This window comes from Anguilla anguilla, chromosome 12, assembly GCF_013347855.1.
Source record: "Anguilla anguilla isolate fAngAng1 chromosome 12, fAngAng1.pri, whole genome shotgun sequence".
Lineage (NCBI taxonomy): Eukaryota > Metazoa > Chordata > Actinopteri > Anguilliformes > Anguillidae > Anguilla > Anguilla anguilla.
The window spans coordinates 13971065-13995281 of NC_049212.1; the positions used below are offsets into that span (position 1 = coordinate 13971065).

At 38.3% G+C, this 24217-nt stretch overlaps 1 long non-coding RNA gene across 2 annotated transcripts in view; it reads right to left on the reverse strand.

The window, feature by feature from the left end:
- The window catches only part of LOC118210197, a 48521-nt gene extending 25889 nt beyond the window's left edge, over positions 1-22632 (reverse strand). For both annotated transcript variants that reach the window (XR_004761818.1, XR_004761817.1), the window contains exons 1-2: positions 22595-22632; positions 20144-20191 (exon numbers count right to left, since the gene is read on the reverse strand). This is a non-coding gene — a long non-coding RNA (uncharacterized LOC118210197). The remainder of the gene's footprint in view (positions 1-20143; positions 20192-22594) is intronic.
- Positions 22633-24217: the final 1585 nt, after the last annotated feature.

Consider the following 24217-nt stretch of genomic DNA (forward strand, 5'->3'; position numbering starts at 1 on the left):
AAAGCCTAGTTCTCCTGTACATTCTATCATTTACACACAACAGGAATCTTTTGATCGCTGTCCGCACCACCAAAACGGAGAAGGTCAATTAAAGGTAACAACATTCTTTTATCTTTCACCCAAACTCTAAAGAAATAAATATAATTTGCAAATCTACTTTTTGAATCTGACCACCCACTCTCCTTTTCACGGTGGGTTTCTTTCATCTCTCCAGACAAGAGTACGCCAACCAGCTCCTCACTCCAATGGCTGTCAGGAGGATGCGCGTCTGGTGTTCACTCACCAACGTGTTCACATTTTAAACAACCGTTCCCATCAAGCAGTGAAGCCCCCAGTTGGAAGACCACACGTTTGGTGTATGTGTTGTCTGTACAAGAGATAAACATGCCACAAGTAGGACAAAACATAAAACCACACACACAATTACACAATAACACAAAGCTTGCCACAAGAAAAAAGAATTGACTCCTGTTGAAGGACTGCCTGAAGTCTTGTGTTTTCAAAATGAGAAGCCCTGAGAAGTAGGGGTGCCAGGCCACAGGATTCGGTTTTGTTTGCACCATCTCCCATCATATACATCAGCATATACTGTATCTTCGGTAAGATTATCCATATAATGATTGTAATCATTCAACAATTGTTTTGTTATATATAGATTTGTCATATAATAACATGATTTAGACACGCTTCCATGTACATGCATATTAAAGGGCGACTGCATTGTAGCCTGTAGTGTGCGTTTGATACAGTTGTGAAAAGTTCATGCTTTTATTGGCTTCAGCTTCAGGGTGGTCATTCTAGGGGGCCTTAAGATTTGAAGTTGAAATTTTGGAACACCGGGCTTGCAGAATATCAAAATCGTACAAGTCATGCAACCGTGATCAGAATCATGAAAAAACAGTCTCTGTCTGTTACTCATGGGTCAATCTCAGGTGCTGGTGGTTAGACCTGGTCCTGTTGCATGCAGGAATAACAACAGACCTGGAGACCATGTCTCTGTAGGATGGTTCTGCCATTGGTTTCTCTCTCGACCCCATGTCATTCCTTGGTTTCTCACAGGTAGTGCATATTTTTTCTGAGACAGCTAATCCAAGGGAGTCTTTTTAGTGTCCTGTAACCTCTATATGAAGATACACCACATCTCAGTCAGGCATAATATGCAATGTTTATGCATGAAGAGAGACTGATGGCTGTTTTGTTTCCCACTTCTTGATTTAGTAATTTTCCACCACTGTTTTATCTGTTTTATCTGTGCCATACCACCATTCAAATTACTCAATCACTGATTTTGACCTTTCGGATTATACGGTAGCGGTTCATTCAAATTGGCATTCAAAAATGTTGTTGTTCTTTTCTTTTTTTTTGATCTCCTTGATTTTATCCTATTTTCACCCTACTGCTATTTCCCTGTACTGTTGAAAACTTCTCTTTCAATTTCGGTTGTTGATATCACCCTAATACATTATTCTGTAATTTGTTTTCATCTTTTGGTAATACCCTATGTCCTGCCATCTTGAATCTATATTTATGCCGTGACAACCGCATCTCTGCTTTGCACCTTGAAAAGCAATTTGATTGTGATGGGAAGAAATATGACTCGTCAAATTAGACAGGCTATCTTGATAACCTCGGCAAGAAAAGGACGTTCTGTAATGAGACATTTCAATGTACTAATTTTTCTCTTTTTTTTGAACATATATTTAAATACAGCACTATTAAGGACAATCAGAACGTGTGTGTGAAAAGTGTACAGAATGTTCTTTCAGAAAACAGTGCAGCCATAAATAGTACAATAATATGTACTTCATGAAATGCATTTGGACGCAGCAATTACAGTTCCAATTAAAAAAGAATGATTTTCTATTTATTGTTTCTCCGTGCACACAGCATAATGTATGCGTCATGTTAGGGGTATTAAAGGTATGAGTACAATTTTGTTCTCCACAGAGCTCGTCATAAAAGTATTCTGCCATCAATTAATAGTCCTGTTCATTACAACATGTTTCATCTATCGTGTTAGTGCTGAATATACTCTTTACATGTTCTGTAAAACGGCATAAAGAACAGTCTTGCATGTGTGAAGTAGCTGTCAATTGATTGCTGTTGATGAAATATGATGAAGCAGAATTACTGAAAGGCCAAGCACATTTATATTGCAAACATCAACCAAGGAATGAAATGTTGCACACAACCTAAGATCTAATGTCATTCATGACCCATGCCAATAGTCACTTAACAATCCTTGTTGCCCAGCAAAAATGTCAGTTAGAGACCGGACTTAGGTCTGAACTGAGCCCATGCTACTGGCAGTGGTGGCCTAGAGTTCTACGAACTCTTATTCAAATCCCCCGTTACAGAGGTCCTCCATAAACAAGCCATTAGCAGCACTGTTCTTTCTGTTGCTGCTGGATAGAGACGGGGAGTCCAATATTCCAAAAAGTAGTCATTCATGCCTCTAATGTTATTTTCAGAGCATTCATGAGTCACATTGCATCTTGCTAATGACCAGAAATTGTGCACAAGCTGTTAATGAGCATAAACAGAAATCCATAAATCCATTATGGGCAAAACTGTGTTTATTGTCTCTCTAATTATAACACTATACTATAAAGATGAGAATGGGTAAAAACACACAGGTGTGCTGCTGAGTGGCGCATTATTTTAATTCAACGGTCTGTGTAATCTTGACTATGCCAGTTCCAACCTTACCCAGCATCCTATAAGGGCAGCTTCCAATAGACCATAGCATGCAGTGTACTCTTCTGATGCAATGACTGCATGGTCAGGAAATATGAGCAAATGCACAAACAATAAAGTACGAATATCACTTGAGCACTTCAAGTTCTCCTCCAGACAAATGTTTTTGTTTAATGCGGCATTTATGTGTATGCACGGGGCAGATCGCTGGCTCTGGATAAAATGTGTAAGGTTATTGCTGTCACCTTTATTCATAGTGTGTGCTATGAATAGCTTTTATTGAATAGCTTTCATTTTAATAATGGAGTATCTAAAAAAAAGGGTCCCAATTTAATACACTTAAGTACAACTAAGTACACTAAACTTGTACAGAAATTCTACAAACATACGACATTGGTGCATTAGAACTTTTAGTACAAGCTATTTAACACAAAATTAGTACATTTTATAAAAGTATATTTTAAAGTATGATATTTTTCACCTGGGTAAGCACCTTGTTCAGGGTGCAATGGAAATTTTCTATCTGGGGATCAAACCTGTGGGTTGAACCTTGCATAAAAACACAAAGCCATGGGGCTTAGGGCCAGTGATGCCAATTGAGAGAACCAGTGGGCATGACACTCACTCTGCTCTGAATTTTGAAAATAATACCAGTCTTAATAATGATAATGTCCAGCAGATGCATAATTATGTGGTCAGAGTATTGCATCACAGCCATTAAAGCCAGCACATCTGGGAGCATTACATTTACAATCCTTCATTCGCACACAGATCAGGTTTGCTCTGGGTTTTCTCCATTGTTGGGTTGAGACAGCCAAACACAACAGTACAGAATTAGCTTGAATTGCAGTGGGATTCAGTCAACGTTTGACTTCTATGTAAGCATAAACCTGCCAAAATATAAAATGCGAACATGAATTGGTTAATGTAAATGTTATTGCATACTGAGCCGTTTCATTTACTTATCGTGTGTGTTTATATTGTGCCAAGATGCAATAAAAACCACATTCTTTCAAATTGCATTAGCAAGTATGCATCATGCGTGCGAACATGTAAATGAAAATGCAATAATCTAAAGCTCTTCTTTTCCTTTAACATCTTAAGTACAACGTTGCCATAATGATAAATAAAGTGTTAATTTAAATGCAAATTGCCTGCGCTGGTTGGTTGCCAGAATTTATTACTTTTATATAGCTTATCCCTAAATGTAGGGGAATTTCTGTACAGCTAGATCAGTGATGGCAACTGTGGCATTTGATGGGCTTGCAATAGCAAACCAAGATCTGTTGTTGATCTGAGACAGTTGCTGCTTCTCTTAGTCTGGCCACAGACCTCTTGCTCTCCAGTGTCTACATTATAGCTCGTGACATGGCTTATCACCACACATAATAGACAGCCAGCTAATTAAAAGTATTTGTAATGTAACAAACATTCCGTAGGCAATAAAGTTCATCCTCTGGGTTAAAACAGAATCTGGTTGAGCAGCACTTCCCTTTCCTCTCAGAAACCCTGCCCATGAGTATTTAATTTGCAGTAAATCTTTCAATCACGTTTTGGCAGGGTTGGAACAGCACCCACAGAGGAAATGAAATTGTTAATCCAAATTGCATAGCATCCATTTTCACTTTCGGTAGTACTAGGAGGGTAAAGAAAACACATTGCCAAACCAAATAAACCATTTGGATTTGATGTTTTGGCTCATTTACAGTCACAGATAGGAACTTGCAATATTTGCATGATGGCAGCATTGTATAAGACATTAATGAAGAAGAAACATTAAAGGGATTATTGCATTTTCATTAACATTTTGACATACATGATGCAGTCTCAAACAAAGAATTGTTCATGCAATCTGCGTTTTCAATTACATTTTGGCACAATATATGCGCACATGATATGCAAATGTAATAGCAAAGTTTACAATTACATTAGCTAATTAACATTTTCATTTTGGCAGATGTAAAGGGAAGTTTCATTGTTTTCATTTGTTTTTAGTATACAAATACAAATTTAGCAAACCAGGCAATGGCCAAAATTGACTCTTGTCATGCTATGTTACTATCACCTGAATTTAGTTCTTCTTTATCAGAGATACATTCTGATTGATGCTAGTGCATAACTTATTTACCTTAAAAGCCTGCTTGGGGAAATGAGTGCCCCATCATATACATTTAAATAGATCTAGAGAATATATTAGTTGGTTTGACTTGTTGAACTCCTCAAACTCATAAAATAACACTTCATTTTATTTCATTCCTTGTGTATTAGTCCACCAGGACCCATTTGACCACTTGTGCCCACTTCAGTTAGTGAACTACTGCAAAAAGAATGGAAATGAAATATTCTTACTGAATCAACTGAGTGCTGGTTGTTTTGCAATATATAACACACACCCAAGAAAAATGTAAAAAAGAGAGAGATTTCCTAAGTTCCCTAAAAAATATGGAGACAGAGAGAGATGACCTTTCCTGTCTTCATGTCAATTATTTACCTATAATTCAGCCATGAGATTAACTTTCACCCTTCTCCACCGCTAACAGAATAACTATGAGTGACCTTTGCCATCGTGAATTTCCTAGGACCGTATTATTACAGCAAGCCTTCCCCCAGAATCCGTCATTAAATATGAGGTTGTGGCGAAGAGTGGCTGATTGTCATTTAATGCATCAACAATTTATGCTACGAGGATAATATTTATTCACTTGCGAGGGAAAAATTAACATACAAATGATTAGTTGAACTTGGAAGATAATTTCCGTCCGCAATAACGCACTGAAATAATACCCCTATTGTTCCTCAAGTTGTCGCTGAATGAGCACTCTTAAATTAGAACAGAAAGGCGCTTTCATCAAACCGCGGGCCAAGCAACCCCATAATGAATCACCTGAGAGACTCCCGTCTCTCACAGATCTGAACAGCCAGGTCAATTCTGTACAGTTCCCTGGCATTTAAAGTTAATTTTAGTAAATATAGATGCCCATCTGCATTTGCTCCAGTAATGTACCAGCAAAACAGCAGTCCCTTTCAGCAAACAAACAGCAAAGTATTTTTTTTGTGCTTACTTCCCCAGCAACCAATAATATATGCCCTATAATAATTGTAATATATCAGGAAAACTTCAAAAGCCATTCATTGACTTGATTTTGCAATGGTTTATTATAATAATTGAGAGAATATATCCACAATATGAGATAATTACGCCAAAAAATCACATGGCACACACCATTCACTCGCACATGCTCAGTTCAGACTCTCCAGTTAACCTAACCTGCATGTCTTTGAAATGTGGGAGGAAACCTGAGTACCCAGCGGAAACCCACGTGGACAACATGCAAACTTTTGGAGCACCCAGTCACACCATGATGGTGCTGCCCTGCATGGTTGTGAGCCACACTATAACTGAAATGTTTCTCATTCAAATTTATGAGAAATACATTACCATTATTGTTTAATATTTGCAGTATTAATATAATTAATATATAAACTAATATTTATGAAGCCAATCACCTTTATGAATGTCTGTTTTCTGACTTTAATTGGTAAAATTCTCGCTGGCCATTGCTTTTTATGGTACTGTAGACCCTGAACAGTGGACAGAAGAATCCATTTCCATGTCAATATTCCACTCACAATGTCCTGTCACAGAAAAGATCCAGTGTATGGTGAACAATGATATACAGCTGTGAAAGCCAATTCATCTTAGGGAACAAAAGTGCTTTCATCTTGTTCTCCAGTCAGTAGCATAATGCCACAGAAAAACATTTTCGGAATGCATTTCGAAGCATGAATGTTTAATGCTGTGCAAATGATCCTGTTGTTTATGAATGAGAGCTTGTATCCAACATCTCCTGCAAATGCCAAAAAAAAGTGAATCCCATCGTGATCGTGCCCTTAAAACAATCAATATTTATACTAGCTGTGTTTTCTGAGCTATTAATAATTTATTGGAATGTACTGTATGACAATTTTCAATATTTTATGTATGTATTAATGCTACGCTTAAGGAGTCTCAGCAGTACGACCAGTTTGGTTTGGTTAGATTTGGTTATGAAACGCATTGACCGAAAATAGCATCAGAAAAATAGATTCTGCACTGCGCACTCTCAGGATGACTGCCTCTGCATTCGGTGTGAATGTTAATTTTCAGGGTTTCTTTGGGTCTGTTTGTTCATGTGTTTTTTTTTCTTCTTTTTCTTCTCTGTGACTGGGAATCAACAGAACTATTTGCTGTAACAGGAAAACTAAAAGCAGCACATTTAGTGAACGTCCCTGGCCCTTGTTCTGTACTTCCAAAGGGCTGTATTTTCCTTGCTTGCCCTAGGTTATGCATTGAGCTTCCCGAAACCTATTTCTGTTTTGGCTCTATTTGGTGAATAGTCTTGTTTGGAATGTGTTTCTGTGGTCGGTACCTGTGTGCCTCCCTCTCAGGGCTGAGGTTATTAGTGGTGTATATCACACCTGCATACGGATACTGGTTTCCTTGGGCCAGAAGGATGTCTTCCATGGCTTCCTGTAGAATTCTGAAGAGCTGAACCATCCAGACTTACAGTATGTATTACTGTATGACAGGGTGGTACACTACAAAGCGAGATTATGGGGTTAACAAGCTAACTTAAGCTTTAACCCTGAGTTTTCCGTATCGCATAGCTGACTGGGTTATATTGCCATTGTAACTTGTAACTGCTGCACAGTTAGCCTGGTCTGGGGCAGGTTATGTTAAGACTACATAACCTGCCCTGAATTGAAACATATGAAAGCTCTGGCCTTTGACCAACCAACTCCTTTGAAAAAAGCCTTCCCCAGGTATGGGTAGAGTGAGGCTCTCTTCACAGGGCAAGATAAGCCAAACAAAATCCGCCGTCTATCCCTGATTCTCAATGTATAGATTCTCACTGGAGGAAATGCAGTAGATATGCTGCATGTTACCCTGGGTATGGTAAGTTTCACTTGTAGACCCTCCACCCCCTTCCCATACCAGGTGACCCCTGAGGTCTGAGAGCCACTTACACAGGACAAATCACCGGTCTGCTTGGTATTCACGCTGGGCAACCAAACATGAATTGCATTCATACTGTGCCATACTGATACAGCTATTTGGCTATTAAAATATGACTCACAAAAAGGTGTTGATGAGTAGCCAATATGTGAAAACTGTAGCTAGCTGGTGAATTGCTTTTAATATTAATACTTAGCATTTGCTCACAGCCACACATGTATGTACACACACAGATGGGTACCCTTGCCTTGTTTATTTTGATTGGCCAAACCTGTGATAAACAGTGATATTTTAAAGTAAGCTGATTTGCATGATAACTGCATGCTGGCCATAATGTCTTCATACCCTCAGAACAGAAGTTTTCTTCAGCAAATATTTAACTGGCAGTAAAAATGCATGTTTTACCATCACAGGTATGAGTGTTGGTATGTGGCGGACCCTCACCCTCTAACACCAACTGTTTCCAGCGTCTCTCCAGCCTCTCTTCCCCATAAACCCCATCCTTACGCTGAGGCTTGGGCCTGTCCCCAGACTCCAAATCAAGTTCAAACACATCAAACTCAACGTCTTTTTCCCGCTGAATCTAATCAAAATGCATTTTGTTTATTTGAGAATATCAATCAATAAATCGCATGTTTGGAGAAAATACATCGGATGCATTTTCTCCAAACATGCGATTTATTGATTGCAAACATCTGGACTATCCAACGATGGTTAGACGTTCTTCGGAACATAATTCCCGGAGAGATTTTGGAAATCAAGAGCTTACGCCGGGGTAATGTCCTGAGGAGGATCGTTCATACCCCGTCCATCTCTCTGGTGTAAATAAACGCTGCCTCCAGCATGTCAGATACCATTACCGATTATGGCGTATACGCTGACGTGCACAATTCCAAACCTGCACTGCCAAGTCAGTCCATTTAGATGCCTTTAGAGTACCTATCACCTCTTAATCTGGATATGAAATTGAATGTGGCTAAATGAAATCACTGCGGCTCTATGGTAACTCCGCTTATCTGCGTTCACTCCGTTGCCTAGGAAATATCGTGCCGCTTTCTGGCCAAAGATGCACAGTACTCTGCAGGGATTGGACGTACCAGCTTGAGGAGGGAAAACAGTTAAATATCATACATATGGAAATTATTGTTAGCGTTTTATTCAGACTGCAAGGTGATGGTGTGGAGAGGCTGAGGGGGCCGGTTTTAATTAAACAAACCTGAATATGAGAGTCCTTATTCACCTAATGATAATCAGATTTATTAGCATTGACCTATTTGCCCACAGAGACTATATGCGCCATGGTGAAAGTGCAAAATTAATGTGAGATTAGTATGAATAGGCAGACATTTTAAAGATTAACATGTTTTAATAAGGCCTGTTCCATATGTATGAGATTCCAGGAAAGCATGATAGAGAACCTGAGGCTCAGGTGTAATTGGATTTGAAATTGAGTATTTGGATGATCAGAGTACAAAAGAGAACAAAAACAACGCTACATGAAAATGCACTCATGTCCCTCTCTTATGAATTGTCCTATTTTGTCACGCAAATGATGCATTTGAAATTAAACAGAGATCATGCTGTTTCACTGTTTATGTGCCGTGCACTGCTCTTTTGTGATCAGTCTCTGCCCAACTTTTTTTTTTTTTACAGAGCCACCCATCTGGTTTGGTAAAAACATGATATTAGCATCTGTGCCCCGCACTGAGCCTAGGCCACACCTCTCTGTCAAGGGAGGGTTGGCTTTTCACTATGATAATTTATCACACAGGATTATTACACTAAGACGGTGCAAGGCTATCTGTAATCTGTCAGGCTTGAAATACTCTTAGCCTTGTTATGAAAAATTTTGAAAACCCGCAAGACTTTGAATCTACCGCTAACCTTAACATTAGACTAACACTAGGATGAAATTGTCCATTACTTAAACTAACTTTGTCATGTATTTAAACAAACATTGATTCTTCAGCTTGCTCTTTTCCTTGCATGATGGTGTACTGTGTGTTATTTACTGGAAATATGAATGTTTAGTTATTACCCATAATTGTATATAAAACTTATCTGTTTTATCATATACCCAAGTTTCTGACTTAGTTTCTAGTAAAAAAAAAGATAGATCTAAATTGGAAGATCGAAAGAAGTGCAAGCCTTTCAAAAAAATTAATTGGGGCTTGCAACTTGCAAAGGTAGAATGGCTGCCAATGAACGTGAGGAGAGGTTTGAATGCACCAACCAGGAAACTAAAAGATTTACACTAAAGATGCTCAATACATTTTTTCCTGCCTGATTTAGATACTAAGACCATTGGAACAGAAGTAAAGGGCCTACGTGTTTGCAAAAATAGGTCCTGTGAATTTCCATAGTATGGAATCATTTTCCAAAAAAAGGTGTGCTTATTTGTTTCCGTTTTTTCATCTAACAAATTATTTTTCACAAAGCGCCACAACTATTTTCTTTAACTTTTTTTTTTTTTCAACAATGTTCATGGGAAAACATTTCCAATATATATGCATGATCTGGGGTGTTTACACGGCGTAGTGAGAAAAATGCAATTTTTCAAACCTCTTTCAGGCCCAATGACACTGTCCCTGCACAATAACGCCGACAACATCACTATTGTTATGGAAGCCTTCTGCACCAACTTCAGCTCTTCTCAGTCTTTGTGCTTCCCATCTAAACCTGTACCACCCGTGTCAGATTTGCATTTCTTTGATTATTCAATTCCATGCTGGATGTCAGACTGCATTTGTTTGTATTCTATTGAAATAATTCCTATTTTTCCCAAATTTAATCTACCAGTAGGTGGGACTCTATTTGACAATAGTTGTTTTTTATTATGTTTTCCTCCCTCCTTTTTTATTTGTCAACCTGCTTCAGTCAATCAAACTGTTTTAGCAAATGGTTTTTGTTTTGTTTCTGCGATGATGGAATTTGGAACGCCTAAATCTGTCATCCCAACAGTTTTCAGGGATATGAGAAAACCAAAGCATGCGTTTCCTAAATTTTTTACGGTCTTTATTTCAATTCTGGACAATGGCCCACAGATTTATGACTTTATAAGGAAAAACTGGGAATTTCACTGATTAATGAACACAATAAAAATGCTAATTCGTGAAAAAAATTACGATCTGCAGTGGACTATTTACATACAGGCAAATCAATATATCAACGACATTAATGATATGGCACTAATGACCCATTGTCGTATATCATGTAATTGAACCCAAATCATCAAATCGAACCCAAATCAAAAAAAGAATTGAGTATATCAGGCATGGCAGCTTCATTACCAGAGCCTTTATTTCACTCTGGCAAAGGAGATTCAGCTGAGTGAGAGGTGCTATATGCGGCTCAGAGAGATTGCGTAGCCATGGCCACTGACGGCACGAACGCGGATCCAGGGCGCCCTGACAGACAGAGCTCTATTGGGTTCGTGTCAGGTGAAGAGGGTGGCCAATCCATCAAGCGCACGTTTATCAGAGCCAGGAAGGCCTGACAATGGCCCGAGCCATGCATTTCCATGCATAAATATGAGAGAATTTACTTTGCGCAAGGTAAGCCCCCAATGTGTAGGGATGAGACCATTGTCTCTAGCAATGCACAGGCATTTCTGTTCAGCCGTGTAGTGCGAGTTTCCCTGGAATTTTTCCACCCATACATGAACAATATAAAAAAGTCATATTTTCATATGTAAGCTACATGTAAACCATTTTATTATAAGTGGAACCTCAGGGGAGGAAATTATCAGTAAAGGGCAATGATGGGTGGAGGTACTCGTGCTGACCGTGTGTTTATTGTTTAAACCTGGGGCGAGAGCAGCTGGCTTAATCAAAACAGTAACGCACAACACAGTTAAATGACCGCTTGATATTTCTACTTTTTCAGGACCTATGATAAACTATGGAAATATGAAAAATAAAGACATGAAAGTGCACAGGATGAATAAATGTAAATAGATGTGCTAAAAAACCTGCGCAAAGAAATGTTAAAAGACACCAGAACTGACAGGAGAAGCACAGACTCATCACTGTGTGAGACATGTGAACCTGTCCTTACTGAGGGATTACACTGCATATGAGAGATGTCGTTCCTCGATTCAGGGACACGTTCATTTACCGATTTGGCTACAGTCTGAACGCTTGTTGGCACAAGCCACTTATCACTATTCTGTTTTGTGAATGTACTGTGATGTATTAGATCTCGTTAACAGATAGCCGAAAGTCATTAAATGACAGCTGAAATGTTTTAGCGAGGCAAATTTCCATGGAACAACCTTGCAAGGCTACAAATTTCTAATCCAGCAATACTGTTCTGAAATAACAACTGCAGTTACCGATATAATTTATATATTCATTGTGGCTTTTTACAAGTGAGGCAGTTCACAGATGTGACGGCTAGCATACATACAAGAATAGAAACACATAATATGTATGTAATACATTGAATATAAACATTATATTCAATCTGTATATGTATTTGGAGGCGCCACTATTCAGGGTGAATTACAATGTTCACAGGTTTACAGCTCCTACAATCAGTTCCCTCAGATTTCACCAGGATGAGTAACTGTGAGATTTTACAAGAATTTTTTTTTAAAGTATGAAAAGCACCTTTTGAATGCTTCAGAGCCACCACCATGGGTCATTCTCAAGCAGTGAATTAATCAGACCTACCATCCCAAGAAAATGCTTTTTATTGCCTTTAATTTTGCCACCTACTTATGTGAGATAACCGCACAACAGGAGGCAGCCGCACATCTGGGAATAAAAGTGAGTGAGAGGAACTCTCACGTCAATCTGAGTGACTGAAGGAAGTGGCAGGGACTGGTGCTCTTGTGTTAGTAAAATATTGTCATATCAGAGTTAGAGGCATTTGATAGACAGCAAGTATGATTGGGGGCTGTTTGAGAGTCTTTGTGCCATTGCTGACAGAGGAAGAGGGGTTTTTCTGGCTTCTTGTCAGTTCTCTGCTTTAAAGAGCCGTAGGAGTTCTGGTCCCGTTGCTCTGTAGTACTGAACAATATTTTTTGGGTGTTTCTGTTCAGCGTCACTTCTATTCATAAATGTCGTGGACCAGAACTGCATCTGCAAGTCAAGGGACGGAGAGCAAACTGGCCAAGATCCACTGAAAAGCACCAACTGAGGTTAAACCGAGTACACACTGCACTTGAAAGCCCTTCTCAAATGTTGTTCCCTGATGAGGAGCTGCTTACTGCAAAGTTCTTTTTTTTTTGTGTTTCAACAAAAAAAAAACACACACACACACACGCACGCACGCACACATGCACACACACAAACACACACACTTAACTAGTGATGTTTTAAGAGCTTTGTGCAGTTCCCTACTCTATATGGGAGATGAAAGGAGGAGAGAAATCATGTTTGTAGCATTGCCCTTAACATCAGCAGTAGAGCTAGAGTGAGCACACATCACGCCATGAATGAAAATAGCACTTTAACCATATCAAAGCAGCCTCCATTGAAGAATAGAGACCATTTAAAATTATATGACATTTGCCACGGTACTCTGAGGCTTAATGGCAAAAAATAGAAATGTCTAATAGGAACAGCTTCTGTATGACTGCTTACAGTTCACAGCACAGCAGTACATTACTTTCTGAACCAACTGTGTATCCACCTGGAGCCATAAAATGGGAAAGGAATAGTTGGTGATCTCACCAGGTAGTGCCAAAGGTCTGATGAAGTGTGGAACATGAACAGTGCAAACGGATTTCCCGTTTGTGTGGCAGATAAACATCGAGTAAAACTGTTCTACACATTTTATAATACCAAGCATCATCTCTTTTTAAATGTCTGTTTACAAGCATTTGATTATGGGATGGATTTTGGCTATGTACATAAATGTTTAATTTATAAATATTTTCGGTTATTCAGAGGACAGTTAAACAAAATAAAAAAGCTTTACAAGAACCATTAAAAACTCCAACAAAAGTACCTGAAAGGCCTTGTACAAACAGATGAAGAAAATTAATTGTTTTAATTCCATGCATTTAAAGATCCCACGTCATACTATTTTTAGCAATCTCATATTATTCCAGAAGGTCTACCAAATGTGTTGATAAAGTTTTTTGAAGAAAAAAAAAACATTCCAGTACATTTTTAAAGAAAAATATACATCCAGCGAGTTATTCTTATTCTTTGTGCTGAACAGGCCATTTTGGGTGGGCGAGGCCATGTTTTTCACATCCACCTGCATTGATTGGTTAAGTGACCCAAAATGACACCATTGCCCCTCCCATTTCCTGCCCACACTTCCTCTCCAGGCTACATAAAAAACATGCATTGCACCATCATAGAAATCATCAATCATCATAAAATCCTACATATATTCAGAAACTGAATTTATTGCGCAAACCTGGTTGTAGTTTGTTTTTGCGTAATTCCCTCCGTATAGGCTGTCCAAAAGCGGTAGACACGTAAAGTGCGTCTTCACAGTCGCGTTGTAGAATAACTCACAGACAGTGCAAAGGGATTACATACACACGGAACATTAGATTGGGTATCGGTATCAGCCGATGCTGTTCGCATGGATTCGGCAACAGTATCGGCAGCAAAAAACAAGGATCGGAGCCTCCAAAGTAAATACATTCAGAAAGGCTAAAGATTCATGCACCGTGGTATACTGCCTTCATCTACATATAACATATCCCACGATTTCACTGATGATAGGAGAATGCTGAATTATTCAACACTTTAGTTACATCTTAACTGAAAAATGTTGATTGCCGATCTTGTGTGCAGATCTTTTGAATTGAATAACTTCCCTTTCTTACGTGCTTTCCCCCATGTGCATTCCCCATGAAATGAAAGTCGCCCCAATTTAAGGTCAGAATTAAAGCAGGGAAAAGCAGTATAACATGGAATGTAAATTATGTTTAATGATGACCATTAAATATTAATAATAACTATTATTACTTATCTACTGTATAAAGTGCTTTATAATGATCCATAATCTCTGTAAATATGCATGAAGATCACTGCAGTAATATTTTAGTGTTATATAGAATTACTCCAAACCTTTGTATATGCATTATTATATAGGTTAGGCATTTATCTTGTAGGTATTCACTGTCCTGGGCATTCTTTTGCACTGTACAGTGGACACTGAGCCAACATTTTTTCCTAGTGTCTGGTCAATATTTCTGGTTTTATTTAATGGTTTTGTCATATTAATCTGTGTTAGTTTAATTATTTACTTTTTCATTTAAAATACTATCAAAGCAACAGGAAAACAAAGAAATTATACATATAAGTAGGTTAAAGTCACAATCTCGAAGATTTCAGTTTCGTTCTCTATGGCGGTGCCAATGGCGAGAAGCGGTAATTCCAGGTGCGTTTTTGGACCTCACTTCCCATAGATCCAACCGGATCCAACCATTGTCGCCTGTGTGACGTCAGTCAGTTGGCACCTGGGCCACGCCAACTATAACACTTATTATTTACTGAATAAAAAATGGTTGTTATAAAAGTAATGGCAACTGCCTTACAAAATGTTACCCCTGGTGTTTCTGGTTTTGCTAGCTAAACTGTTCGAGAATAAAGCTGAGCTTGGTGTTAAATTAGCAGTCAGAACAAGAAGAATAAAACAAAAACAAAGGAGATTTCATCAAAAAAGGGCATCAAGGCTGAAGGAACGTATGAGGAAGCGTAATAAAATAATAACAATGCTAATCCATACTGCCGTATTCTTTTATTTAGTTTTCTCCGGCTTGACATCTTTACACAGAAATCAGACCCGGCTCTGATCCACGTACACCCCGGCTTTATTCCTATCATTATAATATACTGATGAACTTGATGGCAATGTAAATAACGGTAATGTTAAGGCCAGTTCAGACCAATGATTCGCAACGAGACAAAACGGTTTTAGAATGTTGCAGAGAAAACTGCAGCGTTGTGAACTGGATAGTAGCAGAGCCGTTGCCTGCCCCTTTAGTTAGCTACATTGCAACAAGGTAGCATTGCATTCGAGAGACGGTTGGCGAGGTCGGCACTGGTCGGTAGCGTTAGCTAGCGTTTATTCTAATTGTTAGCTGACATTAGATTGTATTAATTACATTAGCTAGCTAGCTAACGCAACGTTACCTGATCTGAGAGATGGATACTGTGCGCAACGCTAAACTAATGTTGCCTTTCTTGACATGGTCCGGTAGCTAGCGTTAGCTGTGCAAATAGCTATGTAATTTAGTAACGTTACATTGTCATCAAATGTAATACGAAATCTACATCAACAAATATGACCTCTCATGTTACACAAGAACTTTTTAGGGTTCCATAACTTTCTCTGTTATTGTAGCAGACACCGGAAAAAACAGTACTCCGCTCACACACAAGTGAGTTGAAGGGCAAGCCTGTTGCGTTAGCTCCACCTACCCTCTCTGGCGGACCAACCACTGATGGGTGATGGAAAACACGTCACTAAGTATGCGCCGCTTGTGATTTTTTCCCGGGAATGTCGCCACAGACACCCAGTTCTTTAATCATAAATTAGTGTTATAATAATAATATAAATTAATATAATAATAGGCTCAATCACCATTGTGTTATCTAATTCGGCGATAGATAGTGACTTAACAGACATTTATTTTAATGAAAATCTTCGAGATTATTACTTTAAATCTGCAGAAAAAAAGAATTCTGTTTTAGTATTTACTCCATCAAGTCCCTATTGTTATTCCATGATTAAAATTGATTTTTTTATATTTGAAGTATCTCTTACTGTGGTAAAATCGGACAGCTAATTCTCAACAACCCTCAAATAAAGGGATTGCAATGTAAATAAAAAGAAATGCAATCAGCGCTTGATTGTCATGAGGCAAAATGTTCTCTTTGTCCTCGGTCCCTACCTTTGGAAATTTGGCATTTGGGTAATCAACAGCTGTAGTCAGTACTGTGTTGCATTCAATTTAACTCAGTTCCATCATCACTACGAAATATGCCTTCTCCAAACTGATTGGCTGTCAACGCACTCATTGGAAGGAATCAATGTTTTTTCACTGAGTCGCATGATGTCTACTTCAGAAGGTCCTTTATTTTAACTTACAAAAACCAATATATAGCTGATCAGGACTTAGTATTACAGTTGTAATAGAGACTGTGTGTGGGTGTGGATGCCAGAACCAGAGTGAATAAAAACTTGAGCCCAACGCAGGTGTGAGGCTGCTAGGTCAGGTTTTTAAAAGTCTCTCCCTTTGGGGGGGGGGGGGGGGGGGTATCAGAGCTGAGTCAGCCCTTCACTATGAGTGAAAGAATATGACCAAAGAAGGTTCAGTTTTATAGTTTCAATTTCACTTATCAAAAAAGTGGCATTCATGGGTTTTTGGTGCCATATTCAGTTAAAGCATGTGTTCTACACAGTGATAAATCCAGCGGTACCAAATAGAATCCTGCCACTGCCAGTGGTGGCTTTGGCTGGAGGTGCTATAGGGTAGCACATAGTCAGCCAGCGCAACCCTGAGGGAGGGTTTCTGTTGATGGTCTCTGGTGTTCTGTCAGCACATGCACAGTCAGAATGCAGTGGAAAATTCCAGCGACCATCAATTCTTTTGAAATGACCCATAAAAGACTTATTTTTCATGATTACTGCGATGTATGCTGCCAAACAGCCCTTGATCACATTAATTTCCAACTGATAAAGTTTATTCTCATTTGAAACCATGAGTCCAAACATTTCTTTTGATACCCCCCCACCCCCTCTCTGGGGTGGACAATCATTTCCTCTCTACAATCATCAAATTCAGATCCATCAGCACTGCCTCCAACTGTCTCCCAAGGGAACTGGAGGAAAGCTCTGGTCTTCAAACGAACCTCTCGAGAATTGTGAAACCTTTTGATCAATCGGCAGTACAAAGGGATACTATTCAGGCAATGGGGGGAGGGGTACACCGACTTCTTCAATTATTACAGCAAGCATTTGTGGGGGCAGGGGGAGAGCAGACCACTGATTCAGTGGAAATACACAACCTCCAGGCATCAAGCAGTTTAGAGTAACTGTAACAGTCATACACTTAATCTAAGCCCCCCCCCCCCCCCATATTTGTGGGGGAATCAACTGCTTAGTCAGCAAAATTTTATCAGACTACTTTCATGCCAAATTGCAAATCCTGAACTTATAATAAAGTGTAATAAACATGGCATTTTGAACTTGTGTATTTAGCCGACTATAACATGTCCGATCATAAAATACAATAATGCTTAAATCAAAGCTATACAAACATTTACTGTATCAGAAACTTCAACAGCATCAACAACTATAGCAATTACAAGGTCCGTGCATACAGCATTTGTTCATAAGATTATAATTACAATGTGCTTCCAGCATGGTCTCCACTCAAATCTACAACAGTAAAGTTTAAGGCATTTAACAGCAAGGTTTAGCTTAAAGGCTTCACTCAGGATAGTAGACACTGAGTTGATTGAGTGAACACAGTTGTGGCAGCTTTTGCTACTTTCAGTCAGGGCAAGGTTGTGATTAATCCTACTCTTTGTCTTCTAAACTCACGATGAAAGACTGTATCCAAGTCAATATGCTCCAGTGGAAAATCTGCGGGATCAAGCCCTTGTCAAAGAGGAAAATCTTTTTTTTTGTTTTTATCTTAAAACTAGACTTGTTAATCTTCATCTAAGGATTCTACTCTATTTTTTAAGAATTATCTATAGGAGAAGCTCACGCAAGCAGTATGCACGACTATAATTGGAAGTGCAAGGGTTTCTGGAAAATCACAACTGCTGTCACATTTCATGTCATGACATTTCTGGAATTTTTTTTATTGAATTATAAATATGATTGAAGATTTTCCTCAAAAAATAATTATGCTCATGTGGTTTTGAATTAAAAACTGTCATGTTGCTTGCATGTTCTCTTAATTGGCAACTGATCCTAAAACATTTCAACACACTACATTAAATTAATTTAGCAGACAATCTTATCCAGAGCGATCTTATCCAATATTGCAATCAAGAAGTGCCTGAGTATTTTATGCTGATAGGAGACATAGAACAAAGTCACAAGTATGATCACAATTAGACTCGCGTCTTAACTATAAGCCCAAGTCAGGTTCATATAATGCATCTTAAGTTGACAATTCTCAATGTTACATTATGTCATGAGTCATTATTTTTAGAAATCAAGTCCTGTCTCAATAATCATATGTATGCATACTGCGGTAAAAATCCCCTCGGATAGACCAAACAGCTGAAGTATCGGAGTGGTCATGTGAACATTATGGTTCTCACCATAGGGACATAGAGTATAACATATTTATTTAGTTTTCTGTCAGCAGCTGACCTCTGTGGACCCCTTAAGAGTGTACTGCTTGACATAAGCCAACATCAGTGACAGAATAAGTCACTATTTAGCCAAGCACTGAATACATGAATACCTCTGCTTCAGAAAGAGAAGTGTGGCATGGGTCAACTGTTAAATTGACAGCAGCTTGGTTTTTTGCTTGTGTATTCATGTGCATTTATTTTATTTTTTTAAAACATGCATTTTGGATGTCCTTTCAATGACAAATTGTTTTGGCTCCATAACAGTGCTTTAAATATATCATGAAAGGAGGAGGGCTTTATTTATTACAGGACCACTTCACAGTAGGGATGTGCTTCCATTGCTTTCTTTAGAATTCAGTCGTGTCTATAAATTGACACTGATTCAATTGAGCCTTTTATTCAGAGAAATTTTAGACCATAGGACTTTGATCATAAGGCAAAGCTGCAAGTAAAAAAAAATCCGTTTTTGTGTGTGGACATCTCTAAACAGTCTTGCATGCGTGCCAGCATGTGTATTGCATGACCAGGGAGAGAAAAAAAAGCCAGCAAATACTGTGTGCCTGTTTATGGCACCACCAAACAGAGCTGGCCCTAGGGTTCTGGTGGTCCTAAACATGAATGTGTTGCAATAAAAAAAATTTTAAAAACTTGAATTGTGAAGATTGGTGTGGCCCTAAATGACTGCTCTGTTTATGCCAGGGGCTGGCTCTGCCAACAGATTTTCAATCGTAATGTTGTAACTTTTGAAGATCAAAAGAACAAAAAAACCATGATATCAAAGGAGATTAAAGTATTGATTTGTTTAACACTACAAGGCTAATAAATAGGTGTTCTCTAAGTGTACATAAAAAGGGTATGTCTTGGCTGAGTCGGTGAAAAAATAAGTCAGGTTTCTGCTTTCATGTAGCATTTACACAAAGCTTGAATGTGTCGTAGTGAATATATCCTTGGTATGTCCAACTACAATAGTTCCCTGCTTTCTTCATAATATTTTAAGCATTACTTTAAAGGAATAATTCAGACATTTGTCAAATGTTTGAAAGGAAAAAGCTAAAAACATGAAAAAGTAGTAACACTTAAGCACATTAAATGCTTTAGCATTAACATGAAATTCTGAGCAATGCTTATTGGATGCTAATTACAAGGAAAGACAACTTACCTATAAGAGCGCTGGATAAATCCTTTGATCCCTCTCATTCCTCTTGAGCTGTCAATGTAAAATGTATTTTATCTTTTTATGGAAAATAAATAATTTCCAAATTATTTTCACAAGCTTAATTTCAATTTATAATTTCTAATTTTTTAGTGTTGCTCCAGGTTATGACTTTTGCCCCATCACACATCTATTTCATAGTCATACACATTAAGAGAGCTATAACAATAATCAGCAATACGCACATAAGTAATAACATTCATATTTAAAAGCATGGGAAATCATACTCAAATTGGGGAGAATGTATGTTGTGCTGTATGGCAGTGCCTACAATCAATTACGAGCAACGAAATTAGAGCATATACAATATATGACCAATAGTATCTGGACACCCCTTGGTCTGTTTTTCATGGTTTGGGTAAGGCAAAACCATGTTTCTCCACTCATTTATTCAAGTTTTTCCTTTAATTTGTAAGGGAATTTATAGGGAAAACCTGAATATATGAGTGGAGAAACAATGAATTTGGTAGATATCCCTTAGATATCCTGCATATTTTCATATTTTTAAAAAAATATTTGCTTTGTCTATTGCCAGGTTGAAGATCTACCAAAGGGATAATATACTAGAGTCAGATTAGTCAAACCATTTAAAATTTTTCTGTAAAAAAAAGTTTGGATAGCAAGAACTCCCTTTCTCATTATGTTTAGCAACAAAATCAGTTGACAGAATAGAAATTGCAGGAAATTCAACGTGGATGTTTTGCAATAAGATAACTGCCCACACACACTGTCCTCCTGCATTCCATAAATTCAGAGATGAAGTCATTATTAAAAGTGCATATTCTGTTTTTTCTTTATTGACCTTAGGATTCAAAGTGAACCTGACAGTGGTCATGAATGAATCATTGTGAATCCTTCAGAAAGTTGTCAGGCCTGCAGGGCCAAATACAGACATTCTTCAGCCTAAGACCAAAGTCCAAATACTTTCCCCGGTAAGTGGCCCAAAATTTCACAAGTTCACACATTTTCACACATCCCACTTTATGCGACTGAAAACCCAGGCCTTGGTATTTTTGACACCAAGGACATCAGTTGATCTTTGAGAACGTTCCTCTTCACAAGCTTATAACTTTCCCGGGCGAGTTGGGTATTCACATGCAGCAATATCTGCAGTGCATTTTGTGACCTTGTGCAGAACTTTACCCCTGACAGGCACTGCCTAACTCCATAACATGTTACAAACATTCATAAATTTTAATGTTGGAATTAATGATACATTTTTCTCCCCACTCAGGAGGCAGTGTGCTCAATTGAAAGGCAGTAGGTTAACCAGGGCAGGCAGTTAACTGCCAAGGGAAACAGAGCCTCTGATGCAACAATCCACCTGATTGTATACCTTAGATCAGTGGTCTCCATTCCTGGTCCTGGAGAGCTACAGGGCCTGCTCCTTTTTTATTTTCACCTTAAAATCTGCACCCAATTGAGACCCAAGACACCAGGTGAGCTGACTGCTCTAATTGATTCATGAAGTGCAGAGTCACTATGAAAACCAGTAGACTCTGTAGGTCTCCAGGACCAGGGTTGGAGACCACTGCCTTAGAACTATGATTTCCTCTGCCTACCCTAGCCATACAAACAACTCTTAAAATTATGTTACTAAATTCCTTATCACATGCAAGTGATTGGCAGTCAAAATTATTTTTAAGGCTGAACACAACATTTTTCAATGTTTCTCATTTTTGCATGATTCAAAAAATTTTGGATAAACAAAATAGTGGTTGTAATAAAAGCTTCACGCTTGTCACGGAATCAGCCCGCAACCAGCAGGTAAGCTAAGTCAGTGGTTCTCAAACTCGGTCCTGGGGGACCCCTGTGTATGCTGGTTTTCATTCCAACCTCAACAGCAATCCCAGAATTTTAACAAGCTGTTAATTTTTCTTAATTAAGTGCTTTTCATGTTTTAGAGCTGGGGTTTCAGAAAGGGCCAGTGTGGGTGCACACACCTGATTCTACTAATCAATCACTAGAGTCATTGCTAAGCACCTTGATTAGTAGAATCAAGATCAGGTGTGTGCACCCACACTGGCCCTTTCTGGATAAGACTGGGGACCCAAGCTATAAAACATGAAAAGCACCCAATTAAGAAAATTTAACAGCTTGTTAAAACTCTGGGATTGCTGTTGTGGTTGGAATGAAAACCAGCATACACAGGGGTCCCCCAGGACCGAGTTAGAGAACCAGTGATAAGTGATTTGTTCTTTTATTAAAGGAGCGCAAACTCCGTTTTGGCCAAAAGCCGGCTCTATTCCATCTGGGGAAGAATTGCGTTTGTGTTATGTATTCCTGTGGCAATTTAAATGTTTGGTTTGTGACTATACGCAGTTTTGATAATACAAACATCACAACAGTTTTTTTTATTGACCATTTGCAAACATAACGTTAAAGTAAGAGACTCACTTCCGCGCTTCAGCTCCACGCACTCGTTGCACTGCCAAACAGAGCAAGGGACAAAACAACCTAATGTAGACGGTGGTAGATGGCAGCTACCACTGCAGTCTAGATTGACAGGGGGGAATTTTTGTGTTTATTTATAATTTGCGTGTAACTAATTTTGACTGCCTTTATTTTATTTTCTTATGTTATCGATCATTTCTGTAATTGGTATCATGTTTACTGTATTGTTCATTTATTGTAGTTTGGCTGTTGTAAATTAATTGATTTAATCCATGGTGGCTTATGTCAGGGGAGGAGCTACTTGGTAAAAATCAGTGAGTTTAGAGTTCTTCCAGTCAGTCCTGATTCAACTTGGGTAGCAAACTGTGTGTTACAAGGTTAGTCAAATTTAGCAAATGGCTGCATTTCTTTCCCTTTATTTTTCCTTTTGTTTGGTACAGTTTTTGTTCTATGCATATTTTACACTGCATTATGGAAACTGGCACCCTATATATATATATATATATATATATATATATATATATATATATATATATAAATATAAATAAATAAATAAACTTCACCAGGTTTTTTGACCTCACTGCTTTTTTGTCACATTGTTTCCTCTGGCTATCGGTGCAACCCTTAGAATGCTGATATGTATTTGGAGCACCAAGATGGGCCTGGATTCAGCCAACACTTAAATAAATGCAAATTTATGAAACTGTATTTATTTATTTTTTGACAAGTGGTCAGTCAGGCTAATTATTTTTACTGATTAACTCACCAAACTGTGTTTGTGGGTCACAGACAGTGAATGTATTTTATTTTGAGTATTGACAGGCCTTGCTAATTGATGACTGTAAAATGAATAAGAATTGCACCATTCACTGCTCTTAATTTCATGATTTGATACCAATTAGCAGGTCAATCACATTGAATGTACAGTTTATGATCACGTTTTATTTATTTAGCAGACACCTTCATCCAAGGCAAAGTGTTGTGTCCAGGGTTATCACCAAGGTTTAAATACAGACTTTGCCCAACCGTGCCCTCAACCTGGGATTTGAACCTGCAAGCTCTCGGGTACAAGGTAAAGTACCTGTACCTGTCAACTTCTGCTTCTAAATGACATGTTTTCATTTCCTCAAGTATAGCAGCTGTCATTGCAAGAGAAATTGGCATTATTATTACTCGTTCTACATGGGAAAAAATATATATAAGCAGTGAGAATGTTTGAAATGCCAGGTTGAAAGGAAATCCCACTGAGCCTCTGTACTTAGTTTGCACTTTAGCTAGATTTTACTTTTTTCTTCTGCATAATCTATCCTGTAGATATAATGGAATTCAAGACATTCATTTGTCATGGTAATGGTTTCTTTACAACAATCTTGTTTCATAATACATGGATAATACAAAAGTGAGGATGTGTTATTTTAGGAACCTCTAAAGACATGGACTGTTTTCTTCACTTGAAACCATTCATTTTTTTATTATTTTAATCATCGTGTGTCATAGCAAATGTGTGTCATTTCAATGGAAAAATAACATGGTATTAGAGGAAGACAATACCAATGAAATTATTTTGGGGGAAAGATACATGGCTCAGAGCCCATTGCTGGGATCCTGTGAAACATCATTGGTACC